This window comes from Monodelphis domestica, chromosome 7, assembly GCF_027887165.1.
Source record: "Monodelphis domestica isolate mMonDom1 chromosome 7, mMonDom1.pri, whole genome shotgun sequence".
NCBI classification, from domain to species: domain Eukaryota; kingdom Metazoa; phylum Chordata; class Mammalia; order Didelphimorphia; family Didelphidae; genus Monodelphis; species Monodelphis domestica.
In genome coordinates this window covers 191,083,310-191,110,222 of record NC_077233.1, presented here as the reverse complement: position 1 = coordinate 191,110,222, position 26,913 = coordinate 191,083,310, and the positions used below count along the sequence as shown (strand labels likewise).

The 26,913-nt window shown below is 36.4% G+C and overlaps 1 protein-coding gene and 1 long non-coding RNA gene across 2 annotated transcripts in view; one reads left to right on the top strand and one right to left on the bottom strand.

Annotated features, from left to right (window-relative positions):
• The window catches only part of SVEP1 (sushi, von Willebrand factor type A, EGF and pentraxin domain containing 1), a 341,958-nt gene that overhangs the window by 223,349 nt on the left and 91,696 nt on the right, over window positions 1–26,913 (bottom strand). The gene's annotated exons all lie outside the window — the stretch shown is intronic.
• LOC103097212 (uncharacterized) overlaps window positions 8,575–26,913 on the top strand; it is a 56,916-nt gene continuing 38,577 nt past the window's right edge. Inside the window, exon 1 of the long non-coding RNA XR_001623435.2 lies at window positions 8,575–8,733. This is a non-coding gene — a long non-coding RNA (uncharacterized LOC103097212). The remainder of the gene's footprint in view (window positions 8,734–26,913) is intronic.

The following is a 26,913-nucleotide window of genomic DNA, read 5'->3' as shown; positions in this document are numbered from 1 at the left end:
ATGTCTAAGTAGTTGCCACCATCTTCTGAGAGCCCAGTTTTATAGCTTTAGTCATCCTAAAAGTTTCCTTCTTCTTGATCCTTCATTGCAATCATTGACTAAGCCTTTCCGAATCTACCTGAATAACATCTCATATATTTCCCCTTTTCCCATATTTACTCCTCATTTCTCCCTTGAACTACTGTCATAGCCTCCTAAATGATCTTCTTGCCACTAGTCTTTCTCCTATCTCAGCATAACTGTTAGACCCTACAGGCCTGAGGTCCTTTCTCAGGTCAAAAACCTTAAGGAACACTGAATTTACTATAGAAATAAAATGTAAACACTTCCATGTGGAATTTTAGTCCCTTTACAATCTTTTTAAACCCAATTCCTGTACTATAGTTTCTTTCTTTTGAAAAACCCTTCTCTTCCCTCTTAGAATCAATCTGTATTAATGGTTCCAGAGCAGAAGAACAATAAGGGTTAGGCAATGGGGATTAACTGACTTGCCCAGGACTACACAGCTAGGAAATGTCTGAGGCTGGATTTGAACCCAGAATCTCCTGTCTCTAGACCTGGCTCCAAATCCACTGAGCTATCTAGCTGCTTCCTCTGCACTATGGTTTCTAAGGAAATTAGACTTTCAGTTATTTATCATATTATATTCCATCTTACAGAATCACAAAATTTCAGTCATAAAGGACCTCAAAAATCACATATCTAACCCCTACTTGACCAAGAATCCCATCTATCACATATTTGATAAGTAGTTATCCATCATTTGCTTGATGAATTCCTCCAATGATAGGGAGAAACTACTGCAATGCAAGAAAACCCATTCCCAGTTTGGATGGCTGTTAGGAATTTTTTCTTATACTACTTTTAAATTTGACCTCTTTTTTGCAATCTACTCATTGCAGCTATTTTTCCATTAGGTGCTAATCAACATAAATCCAATCCCTCTTCTGTGTGATAGTCTTTCATATACTGGATTACAATTATTATCTATCATTTCTCCCTCCCCAAACTACTCATTCCAAGGATAAACATCACTAGCCACTTTGATCAGTCCTCAAATAACATGGCTTCAATGGCCTTTCCTTTGCCATCCTGGTTTCCTCCTCTGAATACTCTTGTTTTTCTAAATCCTTCTTAATACAGTATGTGGCCTCAGAATTTTTTTTTTTACCAATTACTTGTAATTTCCATATGTTTTCCTAAATTATATAATCAGACTATCTCTCTCCCTCCCCTCTCTACCCTTCCCCCTCCTGATGATGACAGGTGATTTGATATGGGTTATATATGTTTTGTACATATATGTAAATGGAAAACTTTTCCATATTGTTAATTTTTATAAGTGTGATCTTGTAAAACCAAAACCATCAGGGGCAGCTGGGTAGCTCAGTGATTTGAGAGTCAGGCCTAGAGACAGGAGGTCCTAGGTTCAAATCTGACTTCAGACACTTTCAAGTTGGGTGATTTGCAGAAAGTCACTTAATCCTCATTGCCTAGCCCTTACCAGTCTTCTGCCTTAGAACCAACACCCTGTATTGATTCTAAAACAGAAGGGAAGGGTTTAAAAAAAACCCAAAATATAAACCCAAATAAACACTTAAAAATCATGTTTTCATCTGCTTTCTGACTTCAACAGTTCTTTCTCTGGAGATGGATAGTATTCTTTATCATAAATCCATCAGAATTGTCCTAGATCATTATATTGCTGATAATAGCTAAGTCTATCTCATTTGATTGTTTCCCAATATCGCTGATACTTTGTACAATTTTTTCCAGGTTCTGCTTATTTTGCTTTGCATCAGTTCATGAAGATCTTCCCAGTTCTTTCTGAAATTGTCCTGTTCATCATCCCTCATAGCACAATAACATTCCATCATTATCATTTGTTAAGCTGTTCCCCATGCCTTCAATTTCCAATTCTTTGCCACTACAAAAAGAGCACATATTAATATTTTTGTATAAGTTGGTATCATCACAAGGGCAGATCAATAGATAGATGGCAGAAAGGTAGGCAGAAAATAGATAGATAGATAGATAGATAGATAGATAGATAGATAGATAGATGGATGGATGAACCTGGGAACCAAATGATGAAGATTTTTGGCCACAATAACTCCTGAAACTAAATATTATTTTAAGTTGAAGAAAGATTTATAAAACACTATAAAATATCTCTCAATGAAATTCAGGCTTCTTTAGAGATGGGTTGACTTCATTTTTATCTTTATATCCCTGGTGCCTGGCACATAGTAAGTTTAATAAAAGATTTTTGATTGATTATGGTCTGCATTGGTATAGGAAATCAATGAAATCCCAGATCTTTTGAAATATTAGGGCACAGAGGATTTATTTTTATACCATACTTATATAGTTTTGAAAGACTTACAGTTATCTTAACAAACCCTTTAAGATAAACAGTGTAAGTATTATTGATATCATTTTACTTATAAACAAACTGAGAATCAGAAAAATTGAGCGATTTGCTTAGTGTTACACAGATAGTAAATGCTAGAGCTTGGGCTTCAGTCAAGATTTTCTGACACCAAGATAGCACTTATTCATATTCTATCACATTAATTGGCATAAAAAGCTGCTTAGAAAAAAAGTTTAGAAAGGACTTAAGTGACCCAATCTTAAGTAGGGAAAATATTTAAATAAAATGGCATACTTGGAGAATACCAAGGGAAACCAACAAACCAGTCCAAGGTGTTGTAAATGGATTTGTGTGAACTATTATAAATTATAAATGAAAGACGACAACCAAAGGTATTAATAGTGATAAGCTAAGGCATGACAGCACAGATGCCATCAAACAGAAGGTAGCAAACAAGGAGGTGAATCTTAATTGACTCAATTCACCCTTGAAAAACACAGAAATGTAATTCTTTTCATAGCACTAATAGAAATGACATTTTTAAGTTCCATCTTATCTTGGAGCAGTTTTGTGGAACAGCTGATCTTTCTTGGGTATATAAATAAGGTTATAGTATGTATCTATTTATACATGTATAAACTGCATATAGACATTTTTAGTTATGGCATATTTTTCAGGCATTTTGATGATCAACAACTTAGAAAGTGAGATGATGATTGCTCCTGACTATTAAGAAACCACAAGTTGGTTTCTTTCCGATTTTATACTTGAGTGTAAATATGGTCATGGCATCACACAGAGCGACAGATTTCTATTTCTCCAAAGGTAGGGTGGCATGGTGGGGAGAACACTGATCTTTAGAATAAGATAACCTGATTTTGAATCCCAGTTTTGACACTTAAACTTCCTTTTGACTTTTTGACACTTACCAACTTGCTAAGGTATTTAACCTTAAGATTTTGTAAAATGGGTCTAACAATAATTACCTTTCCACTCTCAAAACGTTTTCATAAAGAAGGCATTTTATTTGAATAAGAACTATAATTATTTTCACATTTGTATTCCAAATTATTGTACATAAAACAGTGGGAAGAGCCAGCCTCAAAACCAGGGAGTCCTAGATATCTGTCCCACTTTTGATACAAAATAGCTTCTTGTCTCATTCCTGGTGAATCAGTTAACTTCTTAGTCCATGGAGCAATTCTCTAAGACTTTAAATTGCCCCAGAGGTGCTGATTTGCACTGGTAGAGGGAGTTTGCTCACTCAGGAGTTTCCTATATCAAGGAAATAATAGATCTGGTTCATCAATCTTCTGTCCATTGTGAAAATGCAACAAGATACTCCTATTGAAAAAGTCATGAAATAAATCAGATTTTAAAAGTCATTAGCCTAATCTTTAGAAAATATAAAATTTTTATCCAAATTATTTATACTCATGATCACATTGAACATAAAACTTTCCATAATCCTCCCCTTGTAGGACCATGGTATTAGGATTCCAAATATTTTAAAGATCATCTAGTCCAAACTAGATGGACTAGTCCATCTAGTCCAAACTAGTCCAAACCTACTCCTCATTACTACATATCTCTCTATAAATCCATTCCCCGGATAAGCCAGCTGAGGCTCAGAAAGATTATATAATTTGCCCAAGGCTAATAAAAGCAAAGTCAAAATTCAAGTTCAGATTCTTTGACTTCAGATCTAGCAATGCTTGCGCTATATCATGCTTCCTGTATAATACAAAGTCTCAGCATTCTCTGCAGGTTTTTCAATATAGTGGTCGTGTTTTGTACAGACAAGACTTTTTCAGGATCCAAGCAGGAACATTTGGTTACAGAGTGAGTCAGCATGATCCTCTTGGCTTTCTGCCCTACTCATCAGGACCTATGTTCAGAGACTTCAGACGATGGAGAAGACAGCTGGACGCCCTACGGCCTATGTCCTTTGCTCAACCAAGAATCTGTGAGGCACAATTCAGTTGAGCTGGGTTTAGTTATACATTTGTCCAGATTTGTTTAACTTATCCTACCTCTCCCCACCAAAAATCTTTCTGAGCATTTTGCTTATGGAGTAATGACTTAGAGACATAGAATGTTATTATTTTTACACATAGATAGAGGAAATGACATATTGATATATCTGACAGCCATTGGGTAGGGTCTTCTAATTAACATAATTCTCTATACATGGGGAGTTGCTGAGAGCTACACAGTGTTAACTAGAAGGATAATTCGAAAAATTTACAGGCAATTTCGAAAGATTCTAGCCCCAAATTCTAGTCTAAAGTAGTACTGATCTCTTAGAATATTTCTTGGAGACAAAAATCTAAGCAAGAAGTTTTGCAAATCTGAAAGTGGTATGTAAATTCTAGCTATTATTATTATAATTTTATTTCTTCTTATTACAACCATTTGGTGAAACTTGGGGGTGGCTAAAAAAAAAAAAAAGAAAGAAATCCAGAGGATTAAGAACATTTAATTACTTTGGCTATTGATTTCCATAAGGGAATCTAGGATGAGGAGGGATGGAAAATTACCAGTATTTCAAATAAACCTTAAATTTAGAGGCTGATTATGAAGAGAGAAGATAAACTGTGAAGAGGTCTCTTAAAAAGGAAGTTCCCCCATAGAGCTATCATACTTGTCTAACCTGGGCCATAAAGGCAAATTACTGTTCATTGATCCAGTTTTAGTGTAAAAAATTAATTGACCATATTGATAACTTCCTTAGAATTTAGGGCTTTCAAAGTTCTTAACTGAAACTTTTCAATGTATAATTCTGTAATTCCTTTGTTGAATTTTATCAAGAAAAATCTTACCTGACCATTTAAAAATTAGCCTTTTTCAAGTTTTCTGACTTTCAAAAAAAATTTCCGGCATCACTAACTTAATAAAGTAATTCTTTAATAATCTATTTTTAAATAAATTAATGTGTATTTAATTTCCTCAAAAACAAATTTTGGAGGATTCCTATTAAAATTTGGGATTTTTTAATCAAAGAAAGTTATAAATTCATGTGTATACTTTTGTGGAGATCCACACAAAATAACTATACAGAATTGATCATAGCAAAAAAGGGATTGAAGAGACTCACATTCTGGGAATTTATATGATTTTGGTGGAGAGACTTCAGTGTAGAAAGTCTTTTCAAGTGCAGACTTGACAATTTGACCCTTAACACAGCCTTTAGGTTTTCTGAAAATCAGACATTCTAGTTCAAAGTCTGATTTGTTAATTGCATCAATATTTAATACATGTGAATTAATACAAAGATGTCTTTGCTTCAGATAATTTGAAAGTGAGAAAATGCTCCTTGGAGCTAATCTTTACATAATCACATGCAACATTTTCTCACTAAATCTCACATCAGGGAAAGTATGACTGTCCTTGGCATTAGGCAAGTAATTCCCTTCTGCGTACACTGGATTTTTTTTTAACTATTTCATTTACTTTTGCTGAATTTACTTTATGTACTTTCCCCCTTCTCAGGCTTTTGTGCAAATGGAATACCCATAACAAATATAGACTATCATATAGCTACCACTAAATTTAGTGCTAGAAAGTAGCTTAGGCAACATCTGGGACTGTATCCTCAGTGCACAGATGAAGGTTACATGGGTAAGTAGGAAGCAGAGTAGAATTTCAAACTAACAGCTTCTTCTACATGTCCAATGGTTTATTTTTGCCCTCCTTCCACTCACTGTCATACCACACTGCTTAAGTAGTTTTGTGGGAAAAAAAGAGCAAATACTGAAATTCAAATGTTTAGCTCCATCTGGAAGCTATTCAGATCCATCACGCAATCTCTGCAAAAAGGTAAAAGATATATCTCCCTCTTCTGTCATCTTTTCATATACTCATTAGTGTAGCCCATGTACCAATGCTACAATCTATCAGTGCATTTATATATAATTTCCTGCTTTTGACTCTTTCCCCACATTTATTAGTTTGCATGTCAATCTTGTCTGATTTGTTAACATTTAATAATTTGCATGTCAAGTTTGTCTTCTTTACAAGGTAATCTATGGGACTGGTGGGGGAGCCTCCGTTCTTTAATTGTCATCTATGAATCATCATGTAAATTATACAAGAGCTAGACGATGGTGATGATGATTACAGTAGCTGACAGAGTAAAACAAGGCAAAAAATAATCAGGCTGGGGACAGAGAGATTCCATGGAGATTCTGACCTTAATGAAACCTGATGCCATTCATAATTTTGTTGTTTTATACTTGCCTCCACACCACCAATGTGTTTCCCCAATCCTGAAAGCCCTTAGATGTCTCTCAATCAAACCAATAGCAAAAGCTTGAGTGTTTTCCCATTATTATTCCTGCCAATACTTGCTCTACTTAAATTAATTTTTCTAAATTGGTATGAGACTTTGCTGGAATTATGAACAGATTTTGGTGAGATCACCCTCCTTGGGTTCAGACTGCATCCTATTCATACATTCTTATTCTTTATGATTCTTATCCTTCCATATGATAGCATAGATTGTACATAAAGTTTCAATTCAATATTCTGAAGGTTGTCTCTAGGTCACGAGTTCTTCATTTGCTATCTATGAACTTGGCCGTGGTAGTTTTTTTGTTGTTTTTGTTTTTCTTAGCATTTCTAATTTCTGTATTTGTAATACAATTGGTTTGCTTTATAGCCATATGTATTTCCTTTTTTTGCTTATAGAAACATTATTATTCTGATAAGGGGTCCAGAGGCTTTCCTGAAGGACCACAACATACCAATGTTAATAATCCTTGCTTTCAAAACTAGCTGAATATGATCTGGAGGCTTTCCATATGAACTGGGAGAACCTCAGTGAACTGATGCAAAATGAAATGAGTTGAACCAGAAGAAAATTGTAGACCAAAAGTAAAACATTGTGGAAAAATCCAATGTAATAGACCTCGGTACTAGTAGCAATGCAATAAGCCAGGACACTCCTGAAGGACTTATGGGAAAGAATGCTATGAGAAAGAACTATGGGAGTAGAAATGCAAAAGCAAAACATATGACATCACTTATCACATGTATATATGGCTGTGTGATTTGGGGTTTAGGCCTTAAAAATCGCTCTATAGCAAAAATGAATAATATGGAAATAGGTATCAAGTGACAACATTTTTACAACCCAGTTGAATTGCTTATTGGCTCTGGGAGCAGGGAGGAAGGAGGGGAGGGAAAGAAAATGAATCATGTAAACAAGGAAAAAATATTTTTAAAATAATTTAATAAAAATCATTTTTTTAAAACCTAGATGAATGTCTTTAAAGTCACTCATTTGTGCTACTATTGCCTTACTAGGTAAATGGTGCACCTCCTCCTTTGTTCATGTCTCCTTAATGATATCTTTTATGGCACTTTTGGTATACACATCGACATTGCCATTTTATTCAATTCTAATTAAAGCAAAACAAAAATTAAGCAGCTGGGCTGAAACTAATCCACAGATCTTACAGATCAAATACCTTGCAGAAAAATATTTCAAGAGATGTTATAATACATAAAAGATTAATTTGTTGTTCTTCCCACACAAGCAAAACAATCAGGTTGGTTTTGAGTCAAAAGAAAATGGAGAGATTAAAATGCATGAAAATATGTGTAAAAATTGTAGTTTTAGCATCCAAATCATAGAAAACTCATAAAAACAACATAGGAAATGGCACAAAAAATGTCATCATAAACACTAATAGCCATGAATCCCAAATTAGGGACTAAATTATTTCTGGTGTCCATAAAAAGGGGGCATTAAGTATTTACATAAATATTTTTATTTGTGAAAAGTATATGTATTAGAAGGAATAAGAAAAAAATCAATGATATGGTCTCTGGTGTTTAGGAACTTACAATCTAATAAGAGAGAAAAGAAATAGACAGGAAGCAATTGTAAAGTGAGTCCCATGCGGTGGATAAGCAAATGAGAAAGAGAGAGAATGAATCTCAGAATAGGTATTGAGCCCTGAGAAAATTCTAAGTTAAAAAGAAAAAAAAAGGTCAATATTATAGAAGCAGTTAATCTAGAAAGTATTTGTGAAGGAAACAATTCTTGAGCCAAATCCTGAAGTAAAGATGGGCCAGTGTTTCAGCCAATGAAAGAACATGACCCAAGTGAAAACAAAGGAGACAGCAGAAGTGCAGGGTGGTTGTGTCAAACAGTAGAGTCAGCCTAGTCTGGGTGATAAGGTTGCTAGTGTGGTAGCTACCATACAGAGCCTATGGGTTACTAGGACAGCCAGTGAAACTTAGTTCCCTCTCCTCCTGGCTGGTTGTGAGCCAGAACACAGGACAACGAACCCAGGGAATCTGAGTTCACTTAATTAGTGAACTGACCTGAAACACAACTTTGGACCCTTCAGGTAAGGCTATTTCTATGGATCTGAGCTTCTAAGACCTTAGGGAATTCTCCTTGTACTTGCTGTTGCCTCTCTGTGATCCGCTTCTGGCCAGAGGTCATGAAGTATATTTTCAACAAAGTAATTGTTTACCTAAAAGATGAAAAACCCTTCCAAGGAAAAAGGCAGATAATACCTCAAATGAGGAAGGTAAAGCTTAATAAGAGATAGGTCATTTGAGTAACTAAACTGAGAGCAAATAACCGTCAATGACTAAAGATGGAAATTGTCAATGTTGGAGGTGATGTCAGAAGAAAGACAAACCAATATGCTGTTGGTGATGATGTTAATCCAATTATTTTATGAAGCAATTTGAAAGTGTACTATAAAAGTGACTAAAAGGCTCATATCAGTTTTTTGTCTTTTTAAACTCACCTTCCTTGTTAGAATCAATATTGTATATTGGTTCCAAGGCAGAAGAGTGGTAAGGGCTAGGCAATAGGGATTAAGTGTCTTGCCCAGGGTCATGAGCAAGGAAGTGTCTGGGGTCTAATTTGAACCCAGGGGAAAAAGACTCTAAATGATCACCCTAATGCAAATATTAATAATATGGAAATAGGTCTTGACCAATGATACATGTAAAGCCCAGGGGAATTTCTCATTGGCTATGGGAGTGGGGAGGAAGGAAGGGAGGGAAAGAATATAAATCATGTAACCATGGAGAAATATTAAAAATTAATTAAATAAATAAATAAAATTTAAAAAATTGAACCCAGGACCTCACATTTCTATAACTGGCTCTCAATCCACTGAACCATCTAGCTGTACCTGACTACATCTTTTGACTCAGAGATCCCATTGCTTAGCATATATCCCAAGCTAATCAAAGGTACAGGGAATGGTTTTATATCTCTCTCTCTCTCTCTCTCTCTCTCTCTCTCTCTATCTATCTATCTCTATATATATTTATAACAGAAGACTTCTAGGTCTTCTGTTCAGGTACTTATCCCTTCCCACAATAAATAAAAGAAATCCAATAATAGGTCTATCAAGGGTCAGAAGACTTCCATCACGAATCTCACCTTGACTACCATGATAGAATTTGATGCAAATACTTTAAAATGACCAAATTCAAACATAAACTTTGGGGTTGACTCTTGTCAAGAGATCTTCCTGGCTACAAGCCTAGGCTTCTAGCCATTATATCATGCTACTGTCTTGCCCAAAGGGAGTGAGTCTAGTGAGGAGAATTTCAGATACCAAAATTCGGGGATAGGTCAGGATCCCTAGACCTATAATAATAATACTCAACACTTCACTGAATAAGGTTATGATCTTTAGCACAGCACTTTGAAGGACTGAGAGGAGACCACCCCAAATGGGCAGCATTTTTAATTCCTACAATAACAGTTAATCTTCTTGAAACTCTTTAAAGTTTCCATAGATTAGTTCATTTGATTTTAACAAATAACCCTAAAATGAGGTGCTCATTATTATTATTCCCATATTACAAATGATGAAACTGAGATTGAGAGAGCATAAATGACTTGCCCAGGCTCAAATAATAAGTGTGTGAGGCATGCTTCAAACTCAGGTTTTGGTTTTCTTTGTTTGTTTGTTTGTTTGTTTTAACAATTAGCTTCTTGGTTTAGAAAAAAAATTGTAGTGAAGAAACAAAATCTAATCAGCTCAGCAGTGTATTAAGTAAGACATTTTGCTATCTTTTTTTTAGGCCCTTTAAAATTTTTATTTTTTCAACAGAAATCATTTATTTTCTCTTTCTCCCTTCCCCTTCCCTGTTAGGATAGAAAAAAGAAAACAAAATCTATATAATAAATACACATACTCAAGTAAAACAATTACCACATTGGTTATATGTAAAAATATATAGGTCTAATTCTACATCTTCAATTGATCACCTGTCTAGAAGATAGGTAATTGGGGGCAGCTGGATGGCTCAATGGATTTAGAGAGAGACCTAGGGTTCAGACACTTCCAAACTATATAAGTCACTTAATCCTCCTTTCCTTGCTCTTCTGCCTTGGAACCAATACAAAGAATTGAATCTAAGGCAGAAAGAGAGTTTACAAAAAAGAAGGTAGTAAACTTTTTATTAAACAATGGCTTCATTTTAATTTCTTGTGTGTTCAGTATTTCTAGACATGCATAGCTCTTTTGAGGTGGCACTGCAACATGGCATCACACCCAGTGGGAGGCTTTGTTTACTGGATGGCCTGCCTAGGCAGGTTTTCCTAACAGCCCACCATGTGTTCAGAGACTTAGGCAATCAGTCCCATGGGAACATATGGGCCTCAGATTGTAAATAAGACCCAAACCTACCATTCCAAACCATAGAGCTCTCCAATTTGATATAATAGGATATGGGAAGAGTCATGAAGGGAATAGCTTTAAGAGAATTCACTCAACAATCTCTCCAGGGAACTTTGAGGGCAAACTGAGTACCAGTCAATCAGAGAAAGGAGATGGTACTTGATCAGTCAGCATTTTCCCACTGAAACAGAATTGCTTTCCCCAGCATATTTCCGGCTGCCTTTTTATTGTCTAGTTTCTTAATTTCAGTTCTATCAGCAGCCTTCTCTACAGAACGAATATGATTCACCAGATCAGCAGACATTTAGCTTCTCGGTAATGTTTTCCTTTAGAGATAACTAAAGCTTTACTACACTTTTTGATTAACCCTAAATTTGCCCTGCTGTGAAAGGGGGGGAAAAGTAAATGAAATGTCTTTTCTCCTTTATTTTGTTCTTTGGCAAAGCATCAATAATATATATTATTACATATACATATAATATACATATATATTACTGCAAAGAAGGAAACTTGAGAGTGATATCCCTAAGCATTATCTTTATAGCACACACTAATTCCTACTCAAATCCTGATAGGAAAATACCAACAAGTTTCTTTGAAAATATGATGTATTGGTGGGGCTGTGGGTGTGTTTATGTGTATGTTAACATGCACATGTGTTGTGTGTCATGTGTGTGCTTGTTCAGGGACAGGGGTTGGTTTAGAGTTTTAATCGTGGAATAATGTATACCTTTTTGTTTCCATGAGGGAGTGACAAATTTGCTCTAACTTCTTTCTAAAGGGCATGTGGGAGCAAAAAACACTACTTAGTCTCCGTCTGCATGAGTCCAGAGATAGAGTAGGAAGCTCTTTACAGCTAAGTAATCAGCTCTTTTGGGCATAGCCCCCTCTTCTATTTGCTCTCACACCCTGCAAGCCTGGGCCCCAGGGATCCATGTTGAACCTCTGTTTTCATATTCTCTTTAGGAATTGGCCAGATAGCACATATGTCCAGCTCCATGTAAAAATGCCAAGCCAACTCACCCCATTACCACAGTATCCTGAGGGACAAATTGTCAATTCATTTACTAAATGGGAACTCCTCTTGCAGCATTCAGAGTCCTCCAGAGTCTGGCTCCTATGGTGCCCATCCAGTTTTATCTTCCATCACTTCTCAACACTAAATCTCTACTCCACTGGGGGTAATCTAATTACAATCTACCTCAGGCCACCATGTCATTTCAACAGTAACTCCTAGTGACACTGAATTTTCCTAACAAACCCATGAAATAAGTAGTGGAAATAGTGATGATGTTTAGTCATTTTTCAGTCAGGTCCAACTCTCTGTGTCCCATTTGGGGCTTTCTTAGCAAAATACCGAAGTGGTTTGACATTTCCTTCTCCAGATTATTTTGTAGATGAGGAAACTAAGGGTAAATAAAGTCACTTGACTGACACAGGGTCACCCAGATAGTAAGAGTCTGAGGCCAGATTTGAACTCAGGAAAATGAATTTTTCCTGACTCCTAGACCATCAAGCTGCCCATAGTGGAAGTGGTATAAATCTCCTATTTCATAGATAAGGGGAATCAGTCTCAGAAAGGTTAAATAATGACTATTAAATGAGAGAAAGAGAGGAACTGAACCCAGGTCTTCTGAATTCAAGTCCAGTGCTCTTGCCACTGACCCACACTTTCAACCACTCATCATTCTGTACCTTTCCTTATATTTTCTTTGTCTGAATTGTCTTTTTTCTTCTTTTGGCCAGTCCAAGTCTACTTCAAGACTTCTGTCCTTCCTCTTTTATGCCCACCCAACTTTCTTCATATCAACAAATCAACAACAAAAACAAAACAAAAAACTCTGATACATTGCAAAGCACTTTGTTCCATAATTCTCTAGGGCAGCGGTTCTCAACCTGTCAATTTGTAGCAATGAGAATACATAATGCATATCAGGTATTTACATTCTGAATCATAACTGTAGCAAAATTACAGTTTTGAAGTAGCCACCAAAATAATTTTTTTGGTTTGGGGTCACTGCAACATGAGGAACTGTATTGTGGGGTCACGGCATTAGAAAGGTTGAGAACCACTGATCTAAGGGATATTTTTGTCTCAGTTAAATTGCAAATGACTTAGAAGCAGAGACTCTTTAATGTAATGCTTTTGTATCATTTAAGGACTCTAGTAAAATGCTAGAAAGTAGAATATGATAATTTAATAAATATTCATATTAAATTAAATTTCCATAATTGCTTAATTGATGAAAAGTATTGATATAGACATGCTAGAGTTCTACTAGAGGGTCCAATGAGGAGATAAACACACTGCAAGCATTTAAGCTCAATCTATAAGCCAACCAGAACAAAGCTAAACAAGCAAAATAGCTGGCAAAAGGAATCTTAAAATGAACTGGCCAGACAGACATCCCTTGGTTCAGGATCCTGCTGGTTAGTTTTCCCTCTTCCATCCGTGAGTTGCAGTGGATGCTCATGGACTCAAGTGCTCTAAAACATTCACAGCCAACATTGGCAGGAAACTTCTGCCTGTTTACATAGTAAATCCTGTTCTTCCCTCACACAACTGGCTGTGCAGCCTGAAAACACCAATAGCAATGAAAATGTGTACTAAGGAATGGGGAATAACTAAATCACAAACCTATATTACATAATATCATGAGTCTAAGTACAACCCAAAGGCTGCTAAGTAGCACAGTATAGAGTGCCAGGCCTGGAGTCAGGAAGACTCCTCTTCCTGATTTCAAATCCACCCTTAGATTCTTACTAGCTGAGTGACCCTAGACAAGTCACTTAATCCTGTTTCTTCAGTTTCCTCATCTGAATAAACAAAATGGAAAAGGAAATGGCAAACTACAGTAGTGTCCTTGTCAAGAAAACCCCAAACAGGGTCACAAAGAGTTAGACACAACTGAAATAATTGAATAACAAAAAGTATGACTTGGAGACAATCATGACTAGTAGTAGAGGCACATTTACTTCATCATTAAGACAAGTATAACATACCCACTACCTGTTACTCACTGTTGCTCAAGCTAAACCTTGCTTCAGGGCAATGAAAGGTATTATATTCTTTTGGGGTTATAAATATAAAGAATTTCATTAAAAGTGATTCCTGTAGACTTTGGGTGTCTGTATATCCACAAAACTACCATGTATCCACAAACATATTCTTTAGGTCAAGAGTTTTCAAACGGGGGCCCATGGAACCCCAATAGATCCATGGATAAGTTTCAAAGGAGTCAAAGAAATTGGATGCTAAAAAAAGCATTTTAATTTTTACTACTTAAATATACCAGGCCTCAACCCTTTTGTGTCATGAATACCTTTTGGCAATCTGCTGAAACCTCTGAACTCTTTCTCAGAATGTTTTCAAATAATTAAAGGAAAAGCTAAATTTTAATGAGAAAATAAAGACACTTTTTTTTTCAACTTCATTGATCTCCTGAAATCTATCCCTAAAACCTAGGGAAGTCCATGGACTCAGATTAAGAACTCTTGTTCTCACTGAAATTTAGCATTTCCTTTGCTTATTTAAAAAGATAGTTCTTGAGAGCCAGGCCTAGAGACGGGAGGTCCTAGGTTCAAATCTGGCCTCAGATACTCCCTAGATATGTGACCCTGGGGAAGTCACTTAACCCCCATTGCCTAGTCCTTACCACTTTTCTGCCTCGGAACCAATACACAGTACTGATTCTAAGGCAGAAAAGAGTTTATTTAAATAAAAAAAAAAGATGGTTCTGAAAAGGAGTCCATACCAGGTTAAGAACCCCTGATTTAGGAGAACTATGGCTAAATTTGCCTTAGTGAATACTACTCTTGCTCTTATAAAATGAAAGAACTTTATTCAAGATGAATAAAAAATAACATCTTTAGCTTACAAACTCAAGAGAGTCACAAGAATATTATCAAATTAATTCTCGGTACACGAAAATCTAAATATAAGAATTTTACTACTTGAAGAGATTTTCATTTTGCTTTTCAACATCTCAGTGTTGTTTAGCAACACAGCATCATTTGATAAAGTGAAAGAAAAAAATAAGAAAAATATAGAATGTCTGTATTTCTCTTTCCTCTGTAAAAAGCTTTTCCCAAGGATAGAATCATTCCTCTACCTTGGGTGGCCAAGTTGAGAGCCAGGAAGCAGTGAATCTTCTGGCTGTTACATCTGACTTTATTTTGGCAAGAGGCAGCCCACCAGAGTATTTGATATCTATATCCTCAGACAGGGATGTCAGTACCACTATTCCTCCATAGATTGGTCCTCCTGGACATTTTTTGGGGGGGTGAAAATAAATTTCTCATCTTTGGGATGATAAGAAAAAATTATTAATGTAAAAAGGGAAGGTCAAATACTTCAGGTCCCCTTGGATAAAATTTGATCCTCATCTAATCAAAAAACTTCTCAATCTCCATGTTCCTGATTTTTCACTGGTTGGCTTCCAGTCAACTACTTAACATGGCACTACTAGAAGCATTCTTTCCCTTCATGGTAGGCATCAAGGTTTCTGGTCATTTTATCACAAAACAAAACTCTCTCGGTTTCCTGGATCAAGGTCTAAACCTAAGAGAGGCTTTGCGGACTCCTAGGACCTCTTCAAGTGGTTTAGTAAAGAACCCATAAGGGATCTAGATCCCCTCAAGGTCTACATAGTCAGATGTACTCACTGAGAATGAAGAATCAGGGTTCATATTTCTCCCAGTCCTTTTTCTTTTTAACCAGATCTATGATAGCATTGGTATGGATTCTCTTAGTGAGAAAACTGTCAAGGATGACCAGTATCTGTTCTGCAATATATAACTTCATAGAGTTAGTTGCAATGCATTGTTAAGTGAATTGCCCTAGTTCTCACTTAAACTAGGTCTTCCTGGCTCCAAGGCCAGCTCCTTCCACTACACCAAAGCACCATTCATTAGGTTTCTCCTGGTGGATCCAATTATCCAAAGAAAGCCCAAGGGAAGTAGCGAGGTTAGTTCAAGAACAAGAAATGGATCTTGAGATTTTGAAGTGATGGCTGCATTGCAGCTCAACAACAATACCAACAACAATAATCTCAAAGTTCAATAGCAATGCTTTTGAATGCCTTCATTACATAGCCTACTTTTACACATATTTTTAAAAATCTAAAAGTTAGATGAGAAATAATAATAATAGACAAATAAGAAAAAATATATTTGGACAGAAAGAAAAGACATGGCGAGATATCCAATGAGTTAGAAAATCTCTGACATGGATAATAGAGATGAAACAGATGCAGTACAATGTTTGAACAGCAGCAACTACAATAGAGAAGGGTCTCCCACCAACAAAGGTGAACTTTTTGAAGAGATGGTGATTGAAAGGAGGATGAAGTAAAGAAAGATGCAAGGAGGGACAGAGCCCCTGAAGTTAATAGGGATGGGGCCAAAATAGGAGCTAAAGAAGAATCAGCAACTCTATCCTGCAAAAAATGACAAGAATAAGATGAAAAGGAAGGAATGTTAAGTAACATAAGTTTGAATATGTCTTTAGAGAAAAGCACTCAGGATTGCCCTGGGATAGGGGAACTGTGTCTTGGAGAGGTCAAACAGAATGAGAGGCCAAGCATTTATCAGCAGGGAAGAAGGCTATGAACTCTGCAGAGGAGAATTATTTCCAAGCTGAGGCCCAAGTGAATTCAATTTCATAGCAGTAATTAATGCAGCATGAAAAGTAGTTGGAGGGACAAACATTTCCTTAAACACTTAAGAACTTTAGTGATTATTTTGTATTAAGAAGAGAATAGGGGCATTCCAGATGAGACCTGTCCAACCGTGGAAGGAGGCAATGTTGAGAGAATGAGCTTAGAAGCACTGACTTAGCAAAGGGTCCCTTTAATTTTTTTAAAATTTTATTTAATTAGTTCATTTAGAATTTTTCCATGGTTACAAGTTTCATGTTCTTTCCCTCCCATCCCCCACTCCATCCCATAGCTGATGAGCAATTCCACTAGGTTTTACATGTGTCATTGATCAAGACCTATTTCCACATTATTGATATTTGCACTAGGGAGATCATTTAGAGTCTACATCCCCAATCATATCCCCTCAACCCATGTGATCAAGCAGTTGTTTTTCTTCTGTGTTTCTACTCCCATTGTTCTTCCTCTGAATGTGAATAACATTCTTTCTCATAAGTCCCTCTGAATTGTTCTGGATCATTGCATTGCTGCTAGTTGAAAAGTCATTACACTTGATTGTACCACAGTGTAGCATTACCTCTGTGTATAAGGTTCTCCTGGTTCTGCTCCTTTCACTCTGCATCACTTCCTGGAGGTTGTTCCAGTGCCCATGGAATTCTTCCACTTTATTGTTCCTTTGAGCACAATAGTATTCCATCACCAACATATACCACAATTTGTTCAGCCATTCCCCAATTGAAGGGCATCCCCTCATTTTCCAATTTTTGGCCACCACAAAGAGCACAGCTATGAATATTCTTGTACAAGTCTTTTTCCTTATTATCTCTTTGGGGTACAAACCCAGCAGTGCTATGGCTGGATCAAAGGACAGACAGTCTTTTATTGTCCTTTGGGCATTGTTCCAAATTGCCCTCCAGAATGGTTGGATCAATTCACAACTCTATCAGCAATGAATTAATGTCAAAGGGTCCCTTTAAAAGAGAATACTGCATTGAGTCAAAGAACATTTGAGAAACAGATAACAGAAGAGTTAGTTAATCTAGGAGAAAGGTATTTCTTTAAGACAATGTATGATTTCATGATTGCATTAAGAGGATGAAGCCTCTGCAGATACTAATAAGGGAAGAGAAAGAAAAATAAAAAGGAGCTAATGGGAAGATCCTGGGGAAACTTATTTTTTTTCAATGTTAGACCTAGGGAAGGAGAGTCTTCACACTTGGATTATAAATTGAAAAGTGTTGAAAGTGAAAAAAAAATGTGAATATGGTATTGGAAACTGAAATCTGCTCTAGGCAAAATTATCAAGTAAGCTTTTAGTCCTAGGTACTTTGAGTTCTGACCTCCTCTCTTCCTTAGCATTACCTGCTTTCCCTCAAACAGCAGCCAATCCACTGCCTTCCTACTTTCTTACCTCTTCTTTGACCAAGTAGAAACCTGTCTTTTTTTAAAAATCCATATCTTCTGTTTTAGAATTGATACAGAATATCAATTCCAGGGTGGAAGAGCAGTAAAGGCTAGGCAATTGGGGCAAGTGACTTGTCCAGGGTTACACAACTAGGAGGTTTCTAAGGTCCTATTTGAACCAAGGACCTCCTGTGTCTAGGCCTGGCTCCCTATCAACACTGAGCCTTCTATCTGCCCCAGAAACCTGCTTTTAGGAAAAGATCTGAAAGTCACTCATATACCTCTTACCATGGGGGGAATGTTCTATTTTAATGGGATTAATTCTTTGAATTCAAGGAATTAACCACAGAACCATAGTCATTAATTAGTAGGTAAAGAAAGGTGTGTGGAGTCTCTGAGTGGTACAGTGGATAGAGTGCTAGATCTGGAGTTCAAATCTAGCCTCAGATGCTTACTAGACATGTCCTGAGTAAGTCACTTAACCATATGTGTCTTAGTTTCTCCTCTGTAAGTTAAGCTAGAGAAAGAAATGGCAAACAACTCCAGTATCTTTGCTAAGAAAACCACATTTGGGGTCATGAAGAGTAGGATACGATTGAAAAACAAGTGAACATCAAAAATAAATGGAAAAGGTTAATGTATGTGAGCACGCATGAAAGGAAATAGGTCTTCTCTGGTGTTTCTAAAATCATACCATGTGAGCTATCAACTGTACAATCTATGACTAAGACTGGTCCATTGGAAAGCAAGAAAATATAGGCTGAATGTGACCATTATTTAATGAGATATGAAGACTTTACCCTGGTAATGGCAGAGCTGGTGGTACTGATTTGGTATTATATGGGAGTTAGCATGGCAAGACAGATAGAAGGTTTGAACTGGACAGGAAGACCTGAGTTCTGGACAAAAACAAATGAACCCCCAATCAAAAGTCAACTGAAACAAAACTTGTAGCCACCTTTGAGGACTGTTTTGAGGTTCAAGTAAAATAATATATGTAAAATGTGTGCAAACATCAAAGTATTACAAAAATATCATTTATTATTACTCTGACAAATCATTGTTGGCTTGAACAGTTAGGGAGGCAGCTAATATTTTTGATGAGAAAAACTGAGCAAAAACATAAAAGATAACATAGTTGTTAAAGGAAATGGTTGCAGGGTAGCTAGGTCGCTCAGTAGATAGAGAACCAGACTTAGAGTTGGGAGTTCCTCGGTCAAATATGTCCTCAGATATGCCCTAGCTGTGTGATCCTGGAGAAGTCACTTAATCCCAATTGTTTAGCCTTTGCCACACTTCTGATTTGGATCTGATGCTTAGTTCAATCACAAGACAGAAGTAAACAGTTTTTTTTTTTAATGGGAACAGAAAAGGCGATTTGAGGAAAGAAAAGATTGCATCAGTGATATTACCCGAGTTAGAAGGAGTATGTGGCAAACCTTTCTTTCTTCATGTTTCTTCATAGGTTTTTATATGTTTACCTGAATCAGAGACAGTGTCAATTCTTTGCCTTTCCCCAAATGATAGAGTAAAACCTAGATAGAAAGATGATACCATACAGGAGAGCAAGCAGAGCCAGAAAACGTTTTCTATGATTCAATCTGAATCTGTTGCATAAAGAATCTGCCTCAATTGTGTTTTGTTTGCTCTGAGTTTTTCAGAAGCAGGATGGTTGGGCTCAGGATCACCAGCATTAAAATATCTACTTATGTAAGTCTGTTTTCAGTCATCAGTTAGTGGCAAGAGGGAATTGGAAACAGCTGAGCCAAGAATGCTGCCCGATCTTATGGTATGCCTTTAGAGTAACTTCCAAACTCCAGCATTTCTGGTACCTCAGAGAAATGTGGTTACACTGAACTCCCACAGTTGAATTGCTGTTTGGAGAACTAAAGATCTTATAAATATTTCTATAATGCTTAATAATTTGCAAAGTGCTTTCTTCACAATGATCTCATGGGGCTAAGTAGTTATTAAGATGCTCATTTTGTGAATTGAGAAACAGAGGCACAGTGAAGTTAAATAACTTACCATATAACTAATAAGTGGGGAAAAGAGTGTAAAACAAAGCTATGTTTGCTCACTCTGAAGTCAGGGCTTGAGAAGGGCAGCTGAGTGACTCAGTAGATAGAGAGCTAGGCCTGAAAAGTCAGGAGGTTCTGCATTCAAATCAGGTCCCAGATGCTTCCTAGCTCTGTGACTGCTCAAGTCACTTAACAAATTGCCTATCCCTTACCATTCTCTGCCTTGAAACTAATACTTAGAATCAATTCTAAGACAGAAAGCAAGAGTTTTTAAAAATAAAGTCATTGCTCTTTTCACTATGCCACAGCTGTGCCTCTTTATGGAAAGATATACATTAATATAATCCTTTATATTCATCTTATTTGAGCCTCCAAACAATCATTTGATATAGGTAGTAAGCTTAGCAAAGTGTCTAGAATGCTGGACTTGGAGCCAGCAAAACTTGGGTTTACATTTCATCTATGACAATTAATAGTTGTATGACCATAAGCAAAGGGATAATATTGTCTGGAATATCTACATTATAGGATTATGGTGAGACTCAAAAGGTGAAAAATGTTAGATGTTTTGCAAGTTTTAAAGCATTATATGTAAATTATTATTGTATAGGAATTATTGTTTTCATTTATGGTTTAGACAATTGTGGCTTAGTGAGGCTAAGTAATTTGCCCACAGTCTCACATAACAGTAAATGGGATATCTTGGTTCAAACCCAGCTCTTGATGACAAATCCAATATCTTCTCCACTATACCAAATCACTACCTTACCTACCCACCTGCCAGATCAGGTCCAAGGCCACAAGTGCTCACCAAAAGTCTTTCTTCTCAACAAATGTTTCTTCTTGTAGAAACAAATGCAGGTGGCAGGCAGCACCTCCTGCCATATAGTTGTGAACAAGCTTAGGGTTCTCTTTCCCTCAAATTTGTAAGGAACTATGATTATAGGATTAAGAGCTAATAGAAATCTTATAGACCTATGGTGGTGAACCTATGGCACATGTGCAGAGGGGTCATTCAGAGTCCTCTCTGTGGGTATGCCTGACATCACCCCAGCACAGAGTTCAGCAGAGTTGATTACTAGAAAGCCAGAGGTACTCAGGGCTGTGCTTCTCCCCTCCTTCTCTCCATGGGCACCTGAGCACATCATCAGCACCTCTAAAAGGTTTGCCATCATTGTTATAGACCATCTGATCCATCCTCCTCATTTTTATAGATGAAGAAGCTATGGATTAAATGACATGCTGCAGATCAAACAGTTAGTTTGTGATTGATGTTGGATTTAAAGCCAGAACTTTCTGACTCCAATACAGCATCCTTTCTATTATTCTAAATTTCTCTAAGAAGTGAGGTGGCTTGTCCAAAGAGGAAATGCTGGGATTTGAACTCAGGCTCTCTAATTACAAAACCAGGGTTCTTTGCACTTACAAACTATATCAACAAACCTGAAGGAACATTTCCCTTAAGAATTAATATAGGGGGCTGCTGGGTAGCTCAGTGGATTGAGAACCAGTCCCAGAGATGGGAGATCCTGGGTTCAAATCTAGTCTCAGACACTTTTCATCTGTGTGACCCTGGGCAAGTTACTTAATCCCCATTGCCTAGCCCTTACCACTCTTCTGCCTTGGAACCAATACATAGTATTGATTCCAAGATGGAAGGTAAGGGTTTAAAAAAAGAATTAATATAGTAAAAATGTTCAAAAATGGAACCTCTAGGTAGGTCATGATTAGAATAAGATTTTTTAAAAGGGTTAAAATATTTAAAATGATGGGAACATTACCATGACTCATAAAAAATCTCGTAATGGAATAATGCTAAAAAGAACTGAACAAATGGCATATTTAGGATTTTAGGAGAACCAATCACAAAAAGGGATGGCACAAACAAGAGTTGTATAAACTAAAGTTTCCTAGAACCAGGAAATTTTAGCTGTAAGAGACTCATGGGACCTTTTACTTCAAGTCATACCAAAACAAGAAACTCCTCTGTCACATTCCTGACAAATAACATCTGATCAGGTATTCTTATATTTCATTTTTATATATAACTAAGTCTTTCCTAAAATGTGTAATACTCCAGTTATGATCTGACTAGAGTAGAAGGAAGTAGGACTTTTTCCTTCTTAGTCCTATGTTTCTACATGAAGCTTAATATGCCAGTGGTCACTACATTTTGGCTGCTATATCATACATTTGGCCCTGAAGTATACATAGAGTCAAAATTCTGCCTATGAAACAATCTATTATTAAAAATGTATACAATGTTATGCTAAATGATCATAAAACCTATTGTAAGATATATTACTCATTTAAGATAAACTTAACAGTTTAATAATAGAAGATTGAAAAGTATTTTGTGTAAAGGAAGAGATTTATATTAATTTTCAAATAAATGCAGAATGACAGTTGTCAAACTTGCTGCTGAGGGCCATATCTCCAGGGTGCTGCCCAAATCAGATTAAAATGTAACTGGGAAATGTCTAACAAAAGAAATAAAAATGCAATATAACATGAAGTTAATTTGTGGTTTTCTAAGTCAATATGCAGTCGTTAGGGATCCATTTCTATCTGCATTTTGACACCACTGATATAGATGGACAATATAGATTTTCATACATTATGCTGATATAGATTTTAATATCCCAATGGAGTAGGGAAAACAAAAACAGCTTTCTTCTAATATACATGGCCAAGTTAGGGATATAAAGAAACAGCTTTCAGACAATATTTGGGCAGTTTGGGTTAGAAAATGATCAATGACAAATATGAAGCTTAAAATATCTTGGAGATTATATAAAATTATGTGTTAGTTGCATGAGATGATTTAAATGTTATAAAGAGATAAAGAAAAGGTTTTATTAATTAAAATTAGGGAAATATAAATGTAAAGAAAAAATTCAAGGACATCAAAAGATGGGTAGACTGCTCTAGTGAAGACTTTAGAGATGCAAAGCATTATGGTGCACAGCTAATTTTCATATATATATTAATTAAAGAGGGCAAAATTAATATAATGAAAAATCATAGTAACATTTGGAGGCTGAGATATAACTTTTAAGAAACTACTGACTTGTTAGGTAAAATTTGGAGAGTAGCATAATTTTAAGTGAAAGGTGGACACTGAGAGTCAGGAAGCTCTCATTTAAGCCATTGGCGCATAGAAACCAAGTGGAATGTCATAGGAACTGAATATAGGAACCTGAAGAGAAGAACTGAAGACACAGTAAGGGAAATGAAAAATCGCTCCATTGGGAGCTAGAGAAGTTTGAAGCAGTCAAGTGATAGAAAGTTATAGCTAAGTGATTTCAGATTAGTTGGAGAGGAAGTCTGTTTCCTTAGTCTAAAATCATGGTGGTGAACCTATGGAAGACATGCCAGAGAGGGCATGCAGAACTCTCTCTGTGGTCATACATGTCACCCACCAGAGTTCATTACTAGAAAGGCAGAGGGACTTGGCCAAGCTGCTCCTTTCCTCCTCTCCACCATCATACCTGAGGCCATTCTTCAATTTATTTGCCCCTCTGCCCAGTAGCCCAATGGGAGCTCTTCCTCCCCTCTCTGGTAAAGCTGTGTGTGGGGTAAGGCACTTGATCTGGGATGAGGAGCATAGCACAACATATCTAGGTTAGGCGGGTATAGCAGGTAGTCTCTAAAAGGTTCTCTATCATTGGTTTAAAGGCTTCTGGTGATATATCCTGCTCTTCAGTGCTTCCTAGAGTTAGAGGCAAAGCCTTTCACTAGAGTTTGCTGCTCTCTGCTGCCACCTCTGGTTTTAGCAAGAAAAGCAGAGAGTTCTCATACTGGCATCTTGGTGAATTGGCATTGTCTATCTAATTAGCATTGCTCTGAGCTTTGTTCTGATTGGACAGTGAGCAATCCAGGTGAACGAATAAGTAGATATTCAGGTCTGTAAAGTCCAGATATAATGAGTTTGATGAGTTTTCTAGGTCTATCCTTAAAGATTACATTAAGAGCTAATACTTTCTAAGCACCCTTTAAAGGATGATAATTAATTGGAAGAATTTGTTAATTCCACTAGAGAAAAGGATTTCCCTAACTGAAGAGTGGTGAGGGTCAACAATTAAGCAGTTGAGAGGAGGAACAGTTTTGTATGGTGCAGATGGTTCTCAATGGACCAATAATCCTGAAGTCTATATCCAGAGCTGTTCCTGTATGTCCTTCATCGCAGATAATGACACTGATTAGAAGAGTGTGGCCAAGGTTTAAAAGTGCTATTATTTATGAATGTGTTTTTAGTATATTATTATACTATTACTAATACTAGCATTACTGGTATCCATACAAATACTGATAATCTTATTAGTATCTAGAATATAATGCAAGTGTGACCATTAGTATTATTCTAATACTAGTAATACTTCTAATTACTAGATATATTAATAATGTTAGCATTATTCTACTAATATTATTCATATCTGTAACATTGTGTGAGAATGTAATCAATGTTTATATGTGCGTTTATTTATGCATGATTTAATACATTAGTATCTTTAATATTATTCTTTCTTTGACTTCAATAAATGATTTAAGATCTAAAAGTGTCATTGTGAGTGGCTAGTAATAGAAATATCATGCACTGTGTGGATTTAGTGCTGTGTGAATGACTATTTATTTGTATAGATGGAAAACATATTAGATGGAAGTTCAAGAAATAGAAGGGTAAGTTGGGGAAATGTATTTCCCCTAAACAGTGTTATCTCTAAAACCCTCAGAGTATGTTTAAAAATAATATTTTATTTTTTCCTCAGTATTATGAAAAACATTTTTTTAAAAGTTTGAGCCAAATTTTCATACTCCCTTCCTCCCTGACCTCCCCCCTCCCTGAAAGGACAAGCAATCTGATAGAGATTTTACATATGTAATAGTGTAAAACAGCTTTCCATATTAGTCATTTTGTCACAGAGAACTCCAACTAACAAAAGTGAAGAAGTAAAATATAGTAGATCCCAGTCTGCATTCAGGTTTCATCAGTTCTTTTTCTGAAGTTGTTTGGTGTTTTTATTATGAATTCTTGAGGAATTTCTTGGATTACTGTATTGCTAAGAATAGCTAAATCATTCATAAATGCTTAATATATAATACTGCTATTGCTATGCAGCATCGTTCTGGTTCTGCTCACTTCACTTTGCAACAGTTTATATAGGTCTTCCCAGGTTTTTCTTATATCATTTTTCTCATTTCTTATAGCATAGTTGTATTGTATTATAATCATACACCACAACTTGCTCAGCATAACCCAATTGTTGAACATCCCCTGAGGTTCCAATTCTTTACTACTACAAAAAGAGCTGCTATAAATAACTTCTTCCCCTTTCTCTTCTTAAAAATTTCTCTGGAATAAAGATCCAATAGTGGTATTGCTAAATCAAAAGGCACACACAGTTTTAAAGCCCTTTGGGCATAGTATTTGAATGTAACTCTGGCAGTGCTTTTTCTCTGGGAACTTCAACCTGTTGTTGTGAGAATTGGTGGGGATGAGGGGATTAAACCAGAGAAAGAGTAGTGTCTAGCTATGACAGGATTGTGGTATGAGGCTCCTGTGCAGTGTGGGTTTTGACTGAACCCCACTCCAGATATGATGCCACCACACTGTACCCTTATTCATGCTACATAATTAATTTAGATTAAGTTCAACAAATATTTAGTAAGCACCCACTGTGTGCAAGGTATTGTACTAAGTAGTAGGAAGAAGATGGAGGCAAAAAATCAAAATGCTTTCTGCAAAGGATTTAACATTACCCTAGAGGAACACATTAAATACCCAGAGTAGAGAGTGAAGATGTCAAAGCCTGAGATCTAATTAAAATGTTCTAGGATTATTTGAAGAGAGAAAGAATGAATACTGAAAGCTGGGTAGTCAGAGCAGGCTTCAGAGAATAGGTAATTCAGGAGTGGAGCCAACAACAGAAGGTGAGAAATTTACAAAAGGAAGATGAGGCGAACTACACTGAAGGAATGGAAAACTGCTTCTATGAATACCTGGAGTAGGGAGGTGACATACTGAATTCAGCTATCCATATTGACCATATGGGAAGCAATATGAAATTAGAATAGTGAGGTCAACTATAAATGCATCAAGGAGGGTTTTGAAAACCAGGCTGAAGAGTTTGTATTCTTCATATATAGTAATTACCTGAGTAAGTAAGATTATACCAGTGGTTGAGTTTGAAGAAAGAAGACAAGAGGGTATGGCACTGTAATTCTCCTTTGGGTAGCTTGTTTTGTTTTGTTTTGTTTTTTTTTCACCCAAAGGAATACAACACCTTCTAGAATGTCTCATCCTTTCTTTTTCTTTCTTCCCCTGTTTTTCCCCAATTTTTTTCTCCTATCTTTTAATCTAAGAAGCAGATAACTAGCCTTTGTATCCTCCTACAACTAAAGAATACACAAAGCAGAGAAACTGACCTAAAATTGGGGAGAGAAGGGATATTGGAGAAGCCGAAGCATGAAAAATCAAAAGAAAAGGAAACAAAACAAGAAATCTCAAGAAGAGACTAATGGAAAGAAATTTAAAGGAGTGAGAACAGAGATCTGTCTGCAGAGTACAATGGTGGCAACTGAAAAGTTAAGGCAAGTGATATCATGTGTTGGATATTTAGTGAAAGAAGTCAGGCAGTCAATAAACATTTATGGAAGATATACTATTCACCTAGTGCTGAGCACTAGGGAAGAAAAACAGAAGATAGTGGTGGGCCTAGGCAGGGGAATAGGCTCCCAGATTTTTTTGAAAGACATCAGAATTCTCTGAATGAGAAACATTTTAGAATTCT